The sequence below is a fragment of the Musca autumnalis genome, unplaced genomic scaffold (assembly GCF_047663935.1).
Source record: "Musca autumnalis isolate F117 unplaced genomic scaffold, ASM4766393v1 scaffold_2, whole genome shotgun sequence".
NCBI classification, from domain to species: Eukaryota; Metazoa; Arthropoda; class Insecta; order Diptera; family Muscidae; genus Musca; species Musca autumnalis.
The window spans coordinates 12,474,921-12,493,730 of NW_027411755.1; the positions used below are offsets into that span (position 1 = coordinate 12,474,921).

The 18,810-nt window shown below is 37.1% G+C and overlaps 1 long non-coding RNA gene across 2 annotated transcripts in view; it reads right to left on the bottom strand.

The window, feature by feature from the left end:
• LOC141393655 (uncharacterized) overlaps positions 1–18,810 on the bottom strand; it is a 174,384-nt gene that overhangs the window by 78,858 nt on the left and 76,716 nt on the right. Inside the window, exon 1 of one of the 2 annotated variants that reach the window (XR_012410152.1) lies at positions 3,323–5,344. The exons of the other annotated variant lie outside the window; for it this stretch is intronic. This is a non-coding gene — a long non-coding RNA (uncharacterized lncRNA). Of the gene's footprint in view, positions 1–3,322; positions 5,345–18,810 lie in introns of those variants that run through there. 2 annotated transcript variants of the gene reach the window in all.

Sequence of the window (18,810 nt, forward strand, 5' to 3'; positions counted from 1 at the left end):
TTTGGGGGGAAGTGAATGCAAGTTGTTGCAAGAAAAATCAAAGCGATTCGAGAGCAGGTCCTAAACTGAACTTATCATAAATTTTGTGTGGGAGGTACCCGAAGGAGTGGGCCGATTGAGTGGATATTGGTACCTCATCTAAGTCTGGTAGAAATTTCAAATTATGAATCAAATCGGTTACTCCCTTCAAGAGTTATCATGCCCACAAGTTTTCCGAACATTTTGGAACTTTTGTGGGAGAGGTGCCGGAAGGAGTAAACCGATATAGCCCATCTTGGGACTTAAACTAAGTTTAAAGTTTTAAAATATTACGAAAGCCAAATTTTGGATCAAATCGGTTGATCCATTCGAGAGTTATCGTGCGCACCAGCCAGACAGACAGACGGACGGACATTTTCGATTCGTCCAACCATACTTGGGGTCTAAAACCATTATTTCGATGAGGCACATTTTGCCCGTATGAAAATGTATATACCCTCGTTAGCATAAATGCTGAGGGTATAAAAATCGTCCTAATGTACATCAAGTGTCACGAAGGAAAGTTGGAAAACGTCTTCGTCCCTTACAAAAGTTTAACATTTTTGCTTAAGTGCAGTTTTGTATTTTTTTACCTTGTGGTCCTGTTTACAGCGACATAATATTTTTCGTGGGTTAATCCATCATTCCTGAGATAATGGTTGCAAAAACCCCACGGTAACCAACTAAATTGTCTCATGGGCACGATAACTATAGAAAGGAGTGATTGACATTGGTCCCACCTTTGTGCTCATGTCCCTCTCGCACCTAAATCAAGCACGCCTATGTCTAGGATCGTTCTGATATATGACAGTATAATTCTTTATTGGGCCATACTGAATGAGATAATTACCCTTAAGTTGCAAATTGGCGGCCGTAGGCAACATTGAAGGGGGCCTTCGATTAGGTCTAGATGCTAGTGCTATTTTTTATATAATTTTATTGTAATTTTTTATTATAATAAATATTTGAAATAAATAAATAATAAGGTCCAATCACAGCACATCATAATCATTCTTCTAAACTTATATCAAATTTGAAGATGGACTATACCGATCCACTTATGCCGGTACCTCCCTCACAAAAATTCAAACATTTAGCCTCAAGGAGAGTTGAGACCTGTTCGCTGATACACATATTTTAAACTTTATTTCGGATAGTTCTCGTAGTACTGATTTTGGAAAAAAACCCATACTACGTTTGCTTCTTTTCATTATGTATCAGGCTCAAGGTATATCTCTGTCGGCAAAGGCGACTGATACTCATTTAATTGTTGATTTTAAATATGACTCGTATGGCTGACAATCCTGACTACTTCAGATACGGGGGCAACAAAGAAACATAACTTTGGTCAGTAACTGTAGGATTTTTTTTGGAAACTTTGCAGCCCTTATAGATAATTTCAGAATATAATTTTACCATTGCAATCAGAATCTCACGGACAGATATAAAAGCTTCAATACGATCAGGAAATGGACTCTAAATTGGATTTAAGCACTGACATTTTGAACTTTTGTGGAGGACATATTAACAGGAGTGGATCGATATAGTTGGTCATAGTTTGGAAGAGCTCTTCTTTTAATACGCACCAGCAATACCCAAAAAAATGGACATGCCTGCGGACAAGCTTTAAAAATAAAGAATATTAGAAATCACTTTCACGCAATCGACAGCAGAATTACTTCTGGGTTATAAAGATGTATGTATGTATATGCTCCTTAAAATCCGATCAAATTTGTGGGTTATTGCAACGTTTCTATGGAGAGGGCTAGATCTACGCAGCATTAAAATAATTATAATTTGTTGAACATATAATAAGTGAGAATTATAACGTCACCAGGTATTAGTATAGGATATACAGATAAATCAGTTTCCAAAAAAAAAATTTGATCTTAGAACAATATAAAATTTTTCTGACATTTTCTTATGGAAAATAACATAAAATAAAATCAGTTATGGCCTGTTTCACTAAGACGATTCGAATTCAAATTCGTTCGAACAACTACCAAACTTATGTCTTTTAAAAAATATATCATGGATTTTTGTTTTCAATAAAACAAACATTTATTGAAATAACAGGAGTTTGGTAGTAATTCGAACGAATTTAAATTCGAAACGTCTTAGTGAAACAGACCATAAATATATGATTATTGATGATTTTTGATAACAATAATCTATATTCCCCCAAAAATGTAATTCCGACAAAAGCATCTAAGAATGTGTTTCAAATAAATTTCGATATTGTTGTGCATTTTAATTTTCAAAATGGAACAGAAGATATTGAAATTACCCTTTTTGGCCAGACGACCGATCAAACGACCGCAAGTGGCTCTTCGCATAAACCGAAACTTATTAAATATTAAAATAACAATAAAAACAAACGAAATAAAAAGGTAGCCGTTTTTAAGGTGGTTTTTAAATTTATGGCTATCATTTGGCCACATATCGTTAGCTGTTGTTGTTGTTCTTGCCTAATGTATTGGCAATAGTCGTTGAACAAGACACACCCCCAATGGGCACATAAACAGACATACACACATACAAATGTATATTATATTAATGCATTGAAACACTGAACAATGGTAACACAGATAACACACGGCATCATAGCATCCATCAATGAAAGGTTGGAGGGGGAGTTTTTTTTCTGAAACAAAAGTCAAGCCAAAAAAACGGCATGGACCTTTGATAATAAAATTAAAAAAGTTTTCTTTCTTTGAAGAATGACAAGGCACAAAAAATTTCTTGATGTTGTTCTTGTTGTTGTTGATTTAATATTATTTTCATAGTCAATTATGTTAATTAAGCTGATCTGTTACTAAATACCCAAAAATGTTTCAATGCCAAGTAGCACTTCATTAAGTATACGCTCCCTCTCACTCTCTTTCTCGTTTGCTTTTAGTTCTTTGACACTGTAAAAATGAGGGACCATTGCTGTGATATTTTAATTTCAACCGGAAATAGTAGGAAATCCACTTGTAAGGGATAAATATCATTTAGGGTTTCCTCTTCACACTCCTTCTCCACCCTTGATTGGTGGCTAATAACACGCACATAAATACCAAAGCACACACACACACAAACTCGAACACTTTCCAAAGCCATTAATGCGTTGGAATGACAGACCAATTTTTGACTACCACAAATCCGCATTAACGACGACAGCAACATCATCAGTATCCGCAACACACACACTCACTTGTTCACTTCTTCGTCGTCACAGTCATCACTCACCAACTCACTCACTTTCACATTGTCACCATTTTTATAGATTTAGACACTTTTTGTGGTAGCGTTGACGACCTACCTCAATGACCCGCAAGACGTAAAACTCCTTCGGCATGATAAATGAAACTAACTTTCAAAGGATCACACACACCAAAATTCCGTTTTGATTTTTCTTTCAGGAGTCACGTTGTGACTTGTTGTTGTAATATTTTATTGTTGATATTTTACCACAATTTCTTAATTAATTTTTTTTTATTATTGTTTTATTTTTTAAAAATATTATTTGATTTTGAAACTGAAATATCCGTTAGTATTTCTTTTTTTGTTAAGCACTTTTTTGTTCGTTTCGTTTCGGTTTTTGTTTGGGTTATTGTTTTCAAAATGCAAGGTCCTTGCTTTCGATGTTGTTCGATTTGCTTCTGATGACTGAGTGTCGAGTGGAAGAAATGATTACAAAGTAATTCACAATTGACATGAACGTGAACATGAACATGGACGGCTACTTGGTTGGTTGGGTTGGTTGGCTGTGTTTGTGTGTGCCAGCCAGGCTGCCTTGCCTGCCTGCTTGTCTTCCTGCCTTCTGGCATTTGTTGGTGTGCGAGGGGAATTTGGGTGAAATGGAACAATTTCCGATGCTAAAATATGGTGAGTTTGGCAAAAGAGCTTAACGTCAACGCATTGCCTTCTGGGTAACCAACCACTCGGGGTAATACCATCATCAGCATCATCATCACCATCGCCATTGCCATCATCCGCCGCTGTTCACAGTTGTCGTTTGTCTTTCATTGCCGCCGGCCGGGAGGAGCGTGAGTATTTTGCGTGTGTGTGTTTGTTTGGGGAAAACACTTTTGATGGATGTGTGAAGAAGGTGTAATGCCAACAACAAAATGGGCAATGTGTGGTGGTACTTGACATAAGGAGATTCCATCCATATAATTGTCAATCAGTCCAAATTATTCGTTATTACATATCGATGAATAAATAATTATTCAATGTTTTTTCTTCTTCTGCTAATTTGTAACGAACAAAAATGTGAAAATGAAAACAAATATGAAATCTGTTGAAATAAAATTAACTGAATAAAATTACAAAATTGCCGATTTTTTTTTTCATTTGACTGTGAATTGGTGTGTGTGCGTGGTTGACTTATATTTGCATATTTTTGTGACAATGTCGCCTTTTGATGATCGATGCGAAACAAATATTGTTGAACTTTTTCCATTGAGGCTTGAATGAATCCGAACGAATTTTTTCATCTGCATATTTTTGTGACAATGTCGCCTTTTGATGATCGAAGCGAAACAAATATTGTTGAACTTTTGCTATTGAGGCTTGAATGAATCCGATCAAATTTTTCCATCTGTAATTCAAATGATTAAATTTGAAATCCGTAATTATTCTTGTAATTTGAAGCACTTAATTTTTAATTTGAAAAACCAAATGCAAAAACAAAGAAAAACTCAGCTCCGGAAGTTTCCAGAGTAAATATTTAGGCGTATATTAGCTATCAATGGGTATGTCTACTTATTCCAATGACAGAGGTAATTAACATGGCCTACACGAATAAATTATATAACCTTTCCTGCATTACCAGAACACCACTTGGGCGGGGTTTTCAAACTTTTGGCCCATTACTGCAATAGAAACCACAAGATTATCTGCAGTAAAAACCCGGACATTACTGCATTTTTGTGCGGAAAGTGTATGAAGTAATGGTCTTAACTTGAGACTTTTATTCGCAAAAAATAAAATAACAAGTAAAAAAGTGTCAGTCGGCTTTGCCGACAGATATATACCCTCAGCCAATGTGAAGCGAAACTTTCACCTCCGGACAGATCGAATGTATTTAAGGTCTCTTCTGAATTTTGTGGCCCTTTTTGGACGTTTGAACTTGCCGACAAAAATGTGGATTAGGAGCTAACTGCACTAAGACACAAACGTTGAACTTTTGTGAGGGAGGTACCCTTAGGGAGGACCGATAATGGCCATTTTAGAAGTAAAACTAAATTTTGACAAAATGTTAAGAGATCCAAAGTTGGACCAAATTGGTTGCCCCATTCAAGTGATATCGTCCTAGCATTTTAGTGACATTTTTAAAATATTGGGGAGAAGTACCAGAAGTTGTGGACCGGTATTTCCCCATGAAACTATGATAATATGACGAAGACCAAATGTTGGACCAAATCGGTTGAACAGTTCGAGAGTTATCGTTCTCCCCGACCGCCACATATGGTGACATAGGGGGTTTTTACACCTTTCGGGCTGTTTTCCCAAGAAATATGGACTCGCCCTTGAAAAAAAAAACAAAATTTTGATGTATTCAATGAACCCACAAAAATATATGAAGATTGAACACCAAATTTCTGTAATTTTGGGTGGATAATGTGGCTAAAACCTTAAAACAATTCGAAAATTGGTCGGTACCGTTCCACGGGGGTTATATCAAAACGTGAACCAATACCAACAATTCTCTGTAAAAATATTTCGCAAGACCTGGCGAAGACTAAATACCAAATATCAGCTACATTGGTTGTTTAATGTGGCTAAAACCTTGAAAATACAGAAAATCGGGCGATACCTTTCTATGAAGGCTGTATCAAATCGTAGACCTATACCGAAAATATCTGGAAGAAAGTTTTTTTGCCTCAACTAAGAGACTAAAACCTTCAAAATACTAAAATCGGTAGGTACAGTTCTATGCAGAATATGCATTTATATTATTCTCATCCGGATGAAGTATATGAGGATTTCTGAGTGAAATCGGACACTTTTTCAAAATGAGGTTTTTGATTTCCTTTATTTTTTGCTGTGGTAATGCTTCTCATCCACAAAACATTTTAGTATATTTTCAGAATTTTTTTGACTAATGGTTCCAGAGATTTGCGCCTTGAAAATGTTAAATTCTGTGAAAACTGTGTGTAAAGTAATATTCATAACTTCTTTAATATTGGTCCAAATATAAAAAATCGTCCATTGTATTTTTTGTCTTTTTATCAGCTGTCTAATAAAAACTATAAAAAAATTTTGCACAGTGGGCTTGGATGGAATTTTCGCGATTCTTCGATTTTCTTGAATTTTTTTTGTATTAAACTACGAATAATTACAAAAATGTTAAGACCTGTTTGGGATTCGTATGTTTACTATTTTTTCTTAAATTTTTAAAATTTGTCAATACAATTTTTCCTTTATACCAGTGTGAAACATTTATGGTCTGTTTCTCTAAAACGATTCGAATTCAAATTCGTTCGAATTACTACCAAGCTCCTTTTGTTGTAGGAAATGCTTGCTAGATTGAAAATTAAAACAATTCAAATATTTTTCAAAAATAGAAGTTTGGTAGTAGTTCAAACGAATTTGAATTCGAATCGTTTTAGAGAAACAGGCTATTATTATTTTACCAAAAAAATAAAAAATTAAATTTTTCAAATTTTGTTTTTTACTTTTATTTAGGAATTTATCTTAAACAATAAACTAGCTAAATTGATAATCAAATAAATACAGCTCGGGAATTATATGACTGGGCATCCAAGCCAAATACTTTACTTACTTAGTTGACCCATTACAGAACATTTGTTCCATAGACCGAACTAAGAAAAGATCTCCATTCCTCTCTGTTTTTCGCTTGACTTTTTGGAATACCGCGCCTTTTCATTTCTTCATCCACTTGTATGCTCCATCGAAGCTTAGGCCTGCCGATTCTGCGTGCACCGCCATGTGGCATGTATTCATACGCCTTTTTATCGGCTTCATCATAGCTCATTCTCATGATATGGCCTAGCCAACGCAATCGTTGCATCTCGATACGTTTAACTATATTCATGTCTTTGTATAGCTTATATTCACCGTCAACGCAAATCGGCCCGTAGATCTTTCGAAGAATTTTCCCGCTTTTCCATTTCTCTCTTTTTCTTGTGGAAAAGACGTTTCTCTTCTCTCCTTTTCTCCCGATATCTCTCTCGAGCGCTACGCGTTGCTACTGATTGTAAAGTAGCTCTATATGCCGCATTTTTTTCTTCGGTAGCAGCACGACACTCCTGGTCATACCATGAATTCCTTTGTGGAGGTCTCTGGAATCCAAGTATGTATTTTGCGGCTGTTTGCATGAAGTGGGCAATATTTTGCCATTGTGTTGTTATGTTATTGGGACAAGGAGTGCTCGCGTTAAGCAATTGTGCTAGTTGAGTGGAATATGCTGCGGCTATCTGTTGTGTTTGCAGCCTATCGATGTCCAACTTCCGCGTTGTGTCTGTTCGTGCTTTATTTGCAACGTTTAGACGGGTACGTACCTTTGCTGCAACAAGGTAGTGGTCCGAATCAATGTTTGCGTCTCGGAACGATCGTACATCCAACACGCTGGATGAATGTCTTCCATCTATCACAACATGATCAATTTGATTACTTGTTCTTTGATCTGGAGACAGCCAGGTGCCCTTATGAATATCGAGATGATTAAATCTGGTACTGCTAACTACCATGTTTTTTGCAGCTGCAAAGTCTATCAGCCTCATACCATTGTCAGATGTTTCACTGTGGAGACTGAATTTCCCGACTGTTGGGCCAAAGATATTCTCCTCTCCAATTTTGGCATTAAAATCGCCTAGAATGATTTTAATGTCATGGGCAGGGCAACGGTCATATGTTTCTTCTAAGCGCTCGTAAAATATATCTTTGGTCTGTTCGTCCTTTTCTTCAGTGGGAGCATGAGCGCAAATAAAGCTGATGTTGAAGAATTTAGCTTTTATTCGAATTGCAGCAAGTCTTTCATTCACTGGGGTGAAGCTGGATACCAGATGTTTTAGTCTCCGACTAACTACAAATCCGCAACCAAACTCATGCTTTACGTCATGGCAGCTATAATACAGTGCGACACCTTTAGGTATTGTTGTGACTCCTTTCCCAATCCATCGTATTTCCTATATGGCAGTAATATCGGCCTTTTACTTTTCAAGTACGTCTGCCAATGCGAAGACTGCACCTTCTCTATAGAGAGTGCGAACATTCCAGGCGCAGATTCGCAGATCATGGTCCTTAAAACGTTTGCGGGGTTCGTCAACTTTAGAGGGGTTTGTTTTTTCTTTTCTTTCGTTTTTTCATAATAGGCTGTTTTTTCTAGGGGAGTGTTACTAACCCGACGCCCAAACCCAAGTTTTTAATGTTCTTATGGGTGAACGCGCGGCACATGTTAGCTCACTACCTTTAACGGGTGTTAAAGGCAGTTCCCCAGGTGACACCACGGGGAGGTCAGTGTCCACTTGAGATGAAAGAGGGACCAAGATAAATCCTGGGCTTTGCCATATTAAAACCGGTCAGGACCGTTCCTTGGTATCTTCCATCCCCTACGTCAAGCCAAATAATCTACCAAATATTTAAGTGATATTTTCACCAGAAGATGATTATTTAAATACGAAAGAGGATTTGAATTTGAGATATTAAATGGCTAAACCTACGCACTAATGCTGGTACACAAATTGCTAAATCAGCCTTTAAGACGCAAGATGAAGAGGTTTTTAAGATGTTTAAGATAAAATCGTAAATAAACAAGTAAAAAAGTGTCAGTCGGATTTGCCGACAGAGATATACCCTCAGCGAATGTGAAGTGAAACTTTCATCTACGGACAGATCGAATGTATTTAGGGTCTCTTCAGAATTGTGTGGCCCTTTTTAAACTTGCCGACAAAAATGTGGATTAGGAATTAACTGCACAAAGACACAAAAGTTGAACTTTTGTGGGGGGAGGTACCCTTAGGGAGAACTGATATGGGACATTTTAGAAGTTAAACTAAATGTTGACAAGATATTAGGAGATCCGAAGTTTGGACTAAATTGCTTGTCGCATTCAAGTGATATCGTCCTAGCATTTTAGTGACATTTTTAAATATTGGGGAAAAGTACCGGAAGTTGTGGACCGGTATTGCCCCATGAATCTAAGTTTGGATAAAATATGACGAAGACCAAATGTTGGACCAAAACGGTAGAACAGTTCGAGAGTTATCGTGGCCGCTACATATGGTGACATAAGGGCTTTTACACATTCCGGGCTGTTTTCCCAAGAAATATGGACTTGCTCCTGAAAAAACTTTTACCGTGGTAATGGAGGTAGCGAATGCAAATCGCTTCAACAAAAATCAAATTGATTCGAGAGCAGGTCTTAAAGTGAACTTATCCGAAATTTTGTGTGGGAGGTACTAGAAGGAGTAGACAAATATAGTGCATATTCGAACTTCATCTATATCTGGTAGATATATCAGGACTTGCAGAGTATGGATTACATCGGTCACTCCCTTCAAGAGTTATCGAGCGCACAATTTTTCCTAACATTTTTGAACTTTTGTGAGGGAGGTACCTGAAGGAGTGGACCGATATGGTTTATCTTCGAACTCAAACTATGTTTGGACAAAATATTACGAAGGCCAAATTTTGGACCGAATTGACAGATCCATTCGAGATTTATCTTGCGCTCCAACCACTACACACGGTGTCAAAGGGTTTTTTTGAACCTTTCAGGCTTTTTTCTCATTAGGTATGAACTTGCCCCTGATGAAACTTGTACCGTCGTATGGGAGACAGTGAATACAAGTATATAATTGTTCCACAAACATCCCAGGCGGGACAGGGGAGACTTCTCTCATATCAATGAGTGCACCCCGATTCATATTAGCTCAATGATATGGGACCTACTGTTTATCGCCGAGTCCGAACGGCGTGTCTAAGACACCACTTGTAGAGAAGTTGTACAAGGCTGAAATACTCAGAAAATGTCGCCAACATTACTGAGGGGTATTTTGCCACCGTTGAAAAGTGTTTTGATGTTGACTGGCCGGGGAATCGAACCCACGACCTTTAGCGTGCAAGGCGGGTGTGCATACCATTGCACCACGGTGGCACCCTATACAATACAAGTTGCTAGAGCAAAAATCAAAGCGATTCGAGACCATTATTTCGATGAGGCACATTTTGCCCGTATGAAAGTGTATATACCCTCGTTAACCTAAATGCTGAGGGTATAAACATCAAAACATATCTTTATAAATGAAAGTATTAATTTTTTTGTTAAAATTACAAATATTTCACACTGGTATAAAGCAAAAATTGTATTGACAAATTTTAAACATTTAAGAAAAATCCCACTAACAAATAGGTCTTAAAATTTTTGTAATTAATCGTAGTTTAATACAAAAAATCAAGAAAATCGAAGAGTACTTTTTATTAGATAGCTGATAACAATACAAAAAATACAATAGAAGATTTTTCTATTTCGACCAATATTAAAGAAGTTATGAGTATTTCTTTGCACTTAGTTTTAACAGATTTTGAAAAATATTTAAAAAATGTCCGATTTCACTGAGAAACCCCCATAAATAATCTCTGTAGCCATAAGGCGTGAAGGTAAAAAAGTTTTAATTTTTTTTTTTTTCGAATTTAAAATTGAATAATTTGGATTACAAATGGACAAATTCGAACTACATATAAATGAATTAAATCCAATTCCAATTGTAACGAATTATGTGTGCAAGAAAAAACTTTTCCAAACTTCAAACGTATTTTATGCACAATCAAGCTGAAAACCCATCCAACGTTTGGGTAAAGTTTAGCGTCGTTTTGGCCGTTTTTACACTGTTGGACATGATGCCGAAAAATTCGAATTCATTTGAAATACAGTTGAACCTCGATTATCCGTGAATCGATTATCCGGGAGCCTCCATTATCCGTGATAGAAAAGAAATGTTGGACTTTTTTCCAATTCTTCTATTTTTCGTTGTAAACTTCATTGCCCGGGAGTAAAAACAGACTTTCCAATTAAGCAAACAAAAGGTAAACAAACGAAAACTGGATATTCTCCCATATAACTCAATTTGTGTATTTATGGTATCACAAAAATCATGGGACAAAGTCAATTCTGATGAACCTGATGATGATATTATGTATTCTTTTTCAAATTTAATAAAAATTGCAGATTTTCATATTATTGTACAATATTATGCCATTATTATTTAAAAATATGTTCAAAAACTGCATAAAAGCATTGCCTCCATTATCCGGGAAAATCGATTATCCGTAATGCCTTCGGTCCCGACCATTACGGATAATCGAGGTCCGACTGTATATGCCGGCAAACAGATCAACGCTGGACTTTGGTGTCGGCGTCGCCCTGTTGTTGTTGTTGTTGTTTTTTCTCAACGCCCAACACAAAACTTTACTCAAATGTTGGATGTGTTGTCAGCTTCAGTCTTATGGCTGCAGAGCGTATGTAAACCTGTTTCTCATTGAAATAACGCTAAGAGCCGATCTATTATAGAATGTCGAAAGGAGCAACTGATTTGGTCCAATCTTTGTACTTAGTAATATTTCTTCTAAACATACATCATGTTCCGATTACAATGATTTTTATTGAAGCAACTTGTAATTGCTGCTTCAATTACGACAGTACAAGTTTTTTCAGGGGCAAGTCCATACTTCTTAAGAAAAAAGCCCGAAAGTTGTAAAAACCCCCTATGGCACCATATGTAGTGGCTGGAGAGCTCGAACCGAATACTGCGTTCGTCCACACTTTGGATATTGTAATATTTCTTCGAATATTAGATGTAATTCGAAGGCGGTGCTTATAGGTCCACTCGTTCCGGTACTTCCCCCACAAAAGTTCGAAAATATTCGCTAAAATAGTACGACCGATTTGGTCCGTAGCAACCGATTTTGTCCAAACTTTGGATCTCTAAATATTGTCGAAACTTAGTTTATATTCAAATTTGGACCCTATCTGTCCAATCCTTGGGGTACCACCCACACAAATGTTCAACATTTTTGTGTGGTTAAGGGTCTGTTCGAGGATCCTTTGGACATTTTTACCGAAAAATGTCCTAGTGGTCCTAATTACAGCGATATAATGGTAAAAAAGTCCTATCTGTCGATATCCCCAGCAAATTTTTGAGCTTTAATCCTATCCATATTTTTGTCGGTTCGTACGCCCAAAATTTTGAAAACATAAGTACATAATTTTTTTTGGGAAAAAAGTATTTCAATCCACACAGGCTGAGGGTATATCTCTGTGTGCAAAACCGACTGATACTTTTTCACATGTTTAATACTGAAATCGGTTATTTTATAGCCCTATTATTTAAACTATTAACGTAATTTTTTGAAACTGGACATTTTTATTTCTTTTCTATGTAATTATCAACAATAATTATAAAAATAAATGAAACATAATGAATTAAAAATGTAAAGATTATTTGTATTCTATTTTTAATACGTTAATAAAAGAAAAATCAATATAAAACAAAAAAAAAAACGCGTTTAATTTCACATTTTAATGGTAATATATGGGTAAGTATAATCAGACATGAATATACCGTCGCTCATAATTTCAAATCAAAAAGTTTGAACGCCAATTGTTGAGAAGTTTTATCTAGCTGAAATATTCTGGAAATTTCACTTACTTTACGCTAAAAGTCATTTTTGTCACCGTTGAAAATTGGATCGATACTTCCTGAAATAATGAACAATAAACTATTTTGCATTTAAAAAAAAAAGAAAAAAAGTGGCCCAAACACTGTAAACATACATAATGAGAATGCGATTTGACGGAAATTGTTTAAATCGCAATTTTTCTCCCAAATTTACACTAGGTTTAAAAAAAGTCATTATCGCTCAACACTCTCGAGTCTATATCTTTATTGTCTGACCGCATACATGGACGTAATTGACACCAATGAAATGTTCAATTGATCCACTTCCATAAAAATATTAATCGCCGAAATGTGTCCTTGTAACGGCAAAAATCGGAGCCCCTCAATTTTGCCACCACCCTTGCTTATTTGAATTTTGTTAGTTTTGTTTATGTTTTCCAATGAATAAAGGGATTTATTTTAATTTTAAACGAAACCCATCAGTCTCTGTCAATATCCCGTTAGGCTCACGTGAGTTTGACTCAGCCATTGGTTGAGATAAACAACAACTCCCATAAGGGGAGTTGCTGAGAGAGAGAGCCAAATTAGATCAAAACAAGATCCCGTTATTCCTATGGAAAACACGTGGTCTACGACCATATAAAAGGCGGACGATTTTCAAATTGGGTCAGCCAGTGCGAGACCTTCGGTACATGAACATCAACCCGCGGCAACTTAGTCGAAGTGTAATAAAAGTTTCTAGTGTCCTGTAGGCATCCAGGTAAGTCATAACATTCGTATATTATCCTTGAGTGTATCCTTCGGGTAATCCTTTATCCATGGGATATCCTTGAAGTATCCTTAAGACTTCGAGGTATGCTTGGAATATCCTTCGAACCTTGGGATATCCTTCGATCCTAGAAATATCATTCGGGTAATCCTTGATCCTTGGGATATCCTTAAAGTATCCTTAAGACTCCGGAGTATCCTTGGAATATCCTTCGATCCTTGAATTCTCCCGTATCCTTGCTTGAGTACTTAACAAGGTCTCTCGCAGTAGTATTCCCTAGTAATCTTGCTTGAGTACTACTCGCAGTAGTATTCCCTGGTATCCTTGCTTGAGTACTTACTAAGGTCTCTCGCAGTAGTATTCCCTAGTATCTTAGCTTGAGTACTTAATAAGGTCTCTCGCAGTAGTATTCCCTAGTATCCTTGCTTGAGTACTTACTAAGGTCTCTGGCAGTAGTATCCTCCAGTATCCTTGCTTGAGTACTTACTAAGGTCTCATGCAGAATACTAGTATCCTTGCTTGAGTACTTATTAAGGTCTCTTGCCGTAATCGTAGTTAATAGTAGCATTATCCCTCCTTCCATCAGGTCTCAGTAGATGTGACGTGGAGTACTTATACAGGTCTCTCCCACTTTGTTAAGAGTACTTATCGAGGTCTCTCCCACGTAGTTAAGAGTACTTATCCAGGTCTCTCCCACGTAGACAAGAGTACTTATCCAGGTCTCACAAGCCCACGGTTCCGTATCCTGTCACCCAGCCCTAGTATTTATCCTATTCTCGGAGGAACACTCGAAAACTGAGCGAATATACCACGGTTGTTACAGACAGACATCCTACTCATATAGATACTAGTCTCTTGCCAAAAGCATTATTATATATATAATATCTTAGTCAATAAAGGAACTTGAAATATTCAACCAAAATCACACCTGCCTCTCTCTTTCTGTCTCTATACAATATAAATTTCTGTACGAAACTTGGCCCCGCGAGCTTACTCGAGTACAAGGGGAAAACCCGACGTTATATCCTCCAGAAAAAGGATATAGGATAGGATATTTCATCCAGAGATAAAAAATCCCCGTTTATTGAGGTCTTTGATTGCTGCTACAAATCTTTAAAAAAAATCCACGTTTATTGAGGACTTTGATTGTTTGCGAAAAATCCTTAAAAAATCCACATTATTGTGGTCTTTGAGTGCTGCTAAAAAAACTTTAAAAATTCCAAGTTTTTTATGGTCTTTGATTGCTGCTTAAAATGTTTAAAAATTTCACGTTTTTTGTGGTCATTGAGTGCTGCTAAAAGTGTTTAAAAAATCTACGTTTATTGTGGACTTTGCTGCTAATATCTTTAAAAAATCCATCTTTAAAAAGTCCAAGTTTATTGTGGTCTTTGCTTGCTGCTAAAAATCTTTAAAAAATCCACGTTTATTGGGGTCCTGGATTGTTACTAAAAATCTTTAAAAAATCTACGTTTATTGTGGTCTTTGATTACTGCTAAAAATCCAATGCAATCCTAAAAATCTTTAAAAAAATCCACGTTTATTGTGGTCTTTGATTGCTGCTAAAAATCTTTAAAAAAAAATCCACCTTTATTGCGGTCTTTGGTGGCAGCTAAAGACCTTTAAAACGCTAACTGAGTCGGTCAAAGATATGTTCCGAGGCTTGAAGGCCTGAGTACATAACCTGCCTCGCCTGCTTGCCTTGCATACCTGCTACATTTCTGACATAACAAAAATAAAAGAATAAAGAAGGTCAAGCCAATTTCGAACTAGGTCGCCCCTTTCTTTTTTATTCTTTTATCAGAAGCAAGCAAGCCAAGCAGGCGAGGCAGCTTATGTACCCACGGCTTGAATTCTTCTAATGAAGGAAAAATTTTACGAAAACCTAAGCCGAACTCTGAACAATGCCGATATATTTGCTTTTGTAGTTATTAAATACATCCAACAATTGACACCATAGCCATGCTAAAATTCCAGGCTCAGATTCACAGTTCATTGTCCTTAAATCGTTTGTAGTGTAATCACTATTAAGGTGTTTCGTAAGAAAAAAAAAGGACATCAAAAATAAAAACATTATCATTTGGCCATCCAACCAAACAGGTTGTAACCAATTCCACTTAGCAGCAGCAGAGCAAGCAAATAAGTTTGATTATAAAATCCAATATAGTTGTTTAGTCAAATCGATTGTCATATTGACTACTTATTGCGACTGCTTTATTGTCACAGCAGCAACAACAACAAAACCAACAACGACAAGAAAAACTCTGTAATCACAAAATATAATTACGCAATATTACACGCACTTAATTTTATGCACTAAAAGCTTAGCCAGTTTTTTTTTTTTGCTTCGACTAACTAACCCTAATGTACGAGCCAGGCAATCAGCATGCCAGCCGGGCAGCGTGAATGAGGAGCTTATCTACTAAGTTGTGCATTGTGCAAAATTGTTATTCAATCCCACCACCACCAGTTAGTGGACATGAATAGAGACCAGGCGATCGATAGACCACTTGTTGTTGGTTTTTTGCGTATTTTTTTGGGTCTCCCCTAGTTGCATTTAAAGTCGTCCAACCAACCGTTCCAAACACATTCAAACGAACACACAATGCCTTAGAATGAACACAAAATGTTCAAATATTGGGCTTTTGATTTACATAAAATTGTTGTTCGATTATTTGTTAACCACTACTGGGCATCGCATTGCATCATATGTATCATGGTGCACAGTGCATCAATCTCAAAAGAAAAGAAAAACTGCCATTCCATTATCAATTGCACGGATCATTTACGGTACCGGTTTTTTTTATTCGTGCAGTGTTGATTTGTAACGGTTAGGATGTTTGAACGCCGAGCGGATTTTAAAACAAAAACTAATCTGCAGACAATTGGAATGACAAGGAAATGTAACGAAATGAAACGACCGGTATGAAACAAATATACAAATGTATGTATGTGTATATGAAGTGGATGTTTGTTTGTAAGCCGGTTGTTGGTGTTTTCTTTTATTGATATTGATTGCAGAGCAGGTACAGTACAACGCTAATACATTAGGATGACTAGTCTATAAAAAGTGGTTCTCATTCGAACTCTCGATGTAAAATTTGAAACTCGTGTCGTGCACCTTGTGGTGAAGTCTACATACTATGGTGCAAGAAACAAGGTGATCCAATAATACAAACTGATGCCTCCATTTCCTGTCAAAACATTTTTTTAGTCAAAAATAAATAACAAATATTTCTCTTCTGTAAAGAATATCTGTGTACAATATCTTTATTTAAGCTTCGCGAACAATATTTAACAGTTTTTTTCTAACTTTTGTGGATATTTCGGGCAAAAAATTTTGACAGAAAATGAAGACTATGTCGCGAGTTCATATTAACTGTGGCCAAAAATAGAAGGAGTTATCGTAGGTGCATCAATTTTGGTACACGTTCTTATTATTGACATACAATCTCCAGGACAAAGATCTGGGATGGTCGGTCCACGTTTTGATATAGCCCCCATAGAACCGTACCTCCTGATTCTCAGTATTTTGAAAGTTTTAGTCACTATAACCAACCCAAACTACTAAAATTTAGTGGTTAGTCTTCGGCAGAGGTACGAAACATTCCAACAGAGAATTGTGGGTGTAGGTTCACGTTTTGATGTAGCCCCCATAGAACGGTACCGATTATCGGTATTTTGAAGCTTTTAGCCTCATTATTACACCGAAATTGCTGAAATTTGGTATTTAGTCTTCGTTGAGGGTATAAAACTTTCACCTTGAAATTTGTCGGTATAGGTCCACTCCTTCATATTGCCCCCATGGCATGGTACCTTCCGATTTTTGTATTTTGGAAGTTTTAGCCTCATTATCACACCAAAATGGCTGAAAATTGGTATTTATTCTTCGTATACTAGCCAATCGTCCACAAAAAACTTCTACGAAACACCTATGAAAGGTTCCAACGGAATACCCTGAGAATCTAAGCGATAATTTTTCCAGAACAGACTTTCAGATTTAGCACATACATTTGATTTCATAACAACCTCCTTACTTACTTACTTAGCTGGCCCATTACAGAACATTTGTTCCATAGGCCGAACTAAGAAAAGATCTCCATTTCTCTCAATTTGTTGCATCGCTTTTTGGAATACCGCGCCTTTTCATCGCATCATCCACTTGTTTGCGCCATCTATTCTGTGGCCTGCCAATTCTGCGTGCACCTCCGTGTGGCTCGTATTTATACGCCTTTTTAGCGGGTTCATCATCGCTCATTCTTAGTATATGTCCTAGCCAACGCAATCGCTGCATCTCGATACGTATAACAATATTGATGTCGTTGTATAGCAGATACAGCTCGTGGTTCATGCGGTCGGTCCGTAGATCTTTCGAAGAATTTTTCTCTCAAACACGCCAAGCACTGCCTTCTGTGCTTGCGCAAGTACCCAGGCTTCGGAACCATACTTCAGCACGGGTAGTAGCAGTGTTTTGTAAAGCGTTATTTTTGTTTGACGAGTAGTGGCTTTGTTTTTAAAGTGCTTACTTAAGCCAAAGTAGCATCTGTTGGCCAATACAATTCTTCTTTTTATTTCACAACTGATGTCGTTTGTTGTGTTTACTGCGGTGCCGAGGTATACGAAGTATTTTACTATCTCAAAATTATGGGAACCAACTTCAACAGTTGGTCCGATCTCAATGGACGCATTGCGCGTCGACACCATCAACTTGGTCTTCTCGCTGTTAACCGCCAGACACACTTTAGCAGACTCTCATTCGACCTTCATAAAGGTATCGGTTACCTCTTTTACTGATCGTCCCGTGATGTCTATATCATCAGCATAAGCAAGTAACATGTGGCTATTCTTTTGACGATTGCCTCTCGTATAACCTTTTCTAGCAGGATGTTGAAAAGATCACACAAAATGCTGTCTCCTTGCCTGAAACCACTTTTGGTACAAAACTCTTCGGAGAGGTTCTTTCCTGTTTTAACTGAAGATCTTGTGTCAGTTAGAGTCATTTTACAAAGCCGAATGAGCTTTGCGAGGATACTAAATTCAGACATTGCTTGGAATACCTTTGAACGTAGCGGGCTGTCGAAGGCTGCTTTAAAATCGACAAAAAGGTGGTAGGTGTCGATCTGCATCTCTTGGGTCTTCTCCAGGATTTGCCGCAGGGTAAATATCTGGTCAATGGTGGACTTGCCAGGCCTAAAGCCGCATTGGTATGGTCCAATTATTTCGTTGACCATGGGCTTTAGTCGTTTGCACAATATCCCTGACACTATCTTGTAGGCGATAGGGAGAAGACTTATGCCCCTATAGTTGGAGCATAAAGTCTTATCACCTTTCTTGTGGACGGGACACAGGATGCTCAGGTTCCAATCGTCGGTTACGCGTTCTTCCTGCCACATGAAT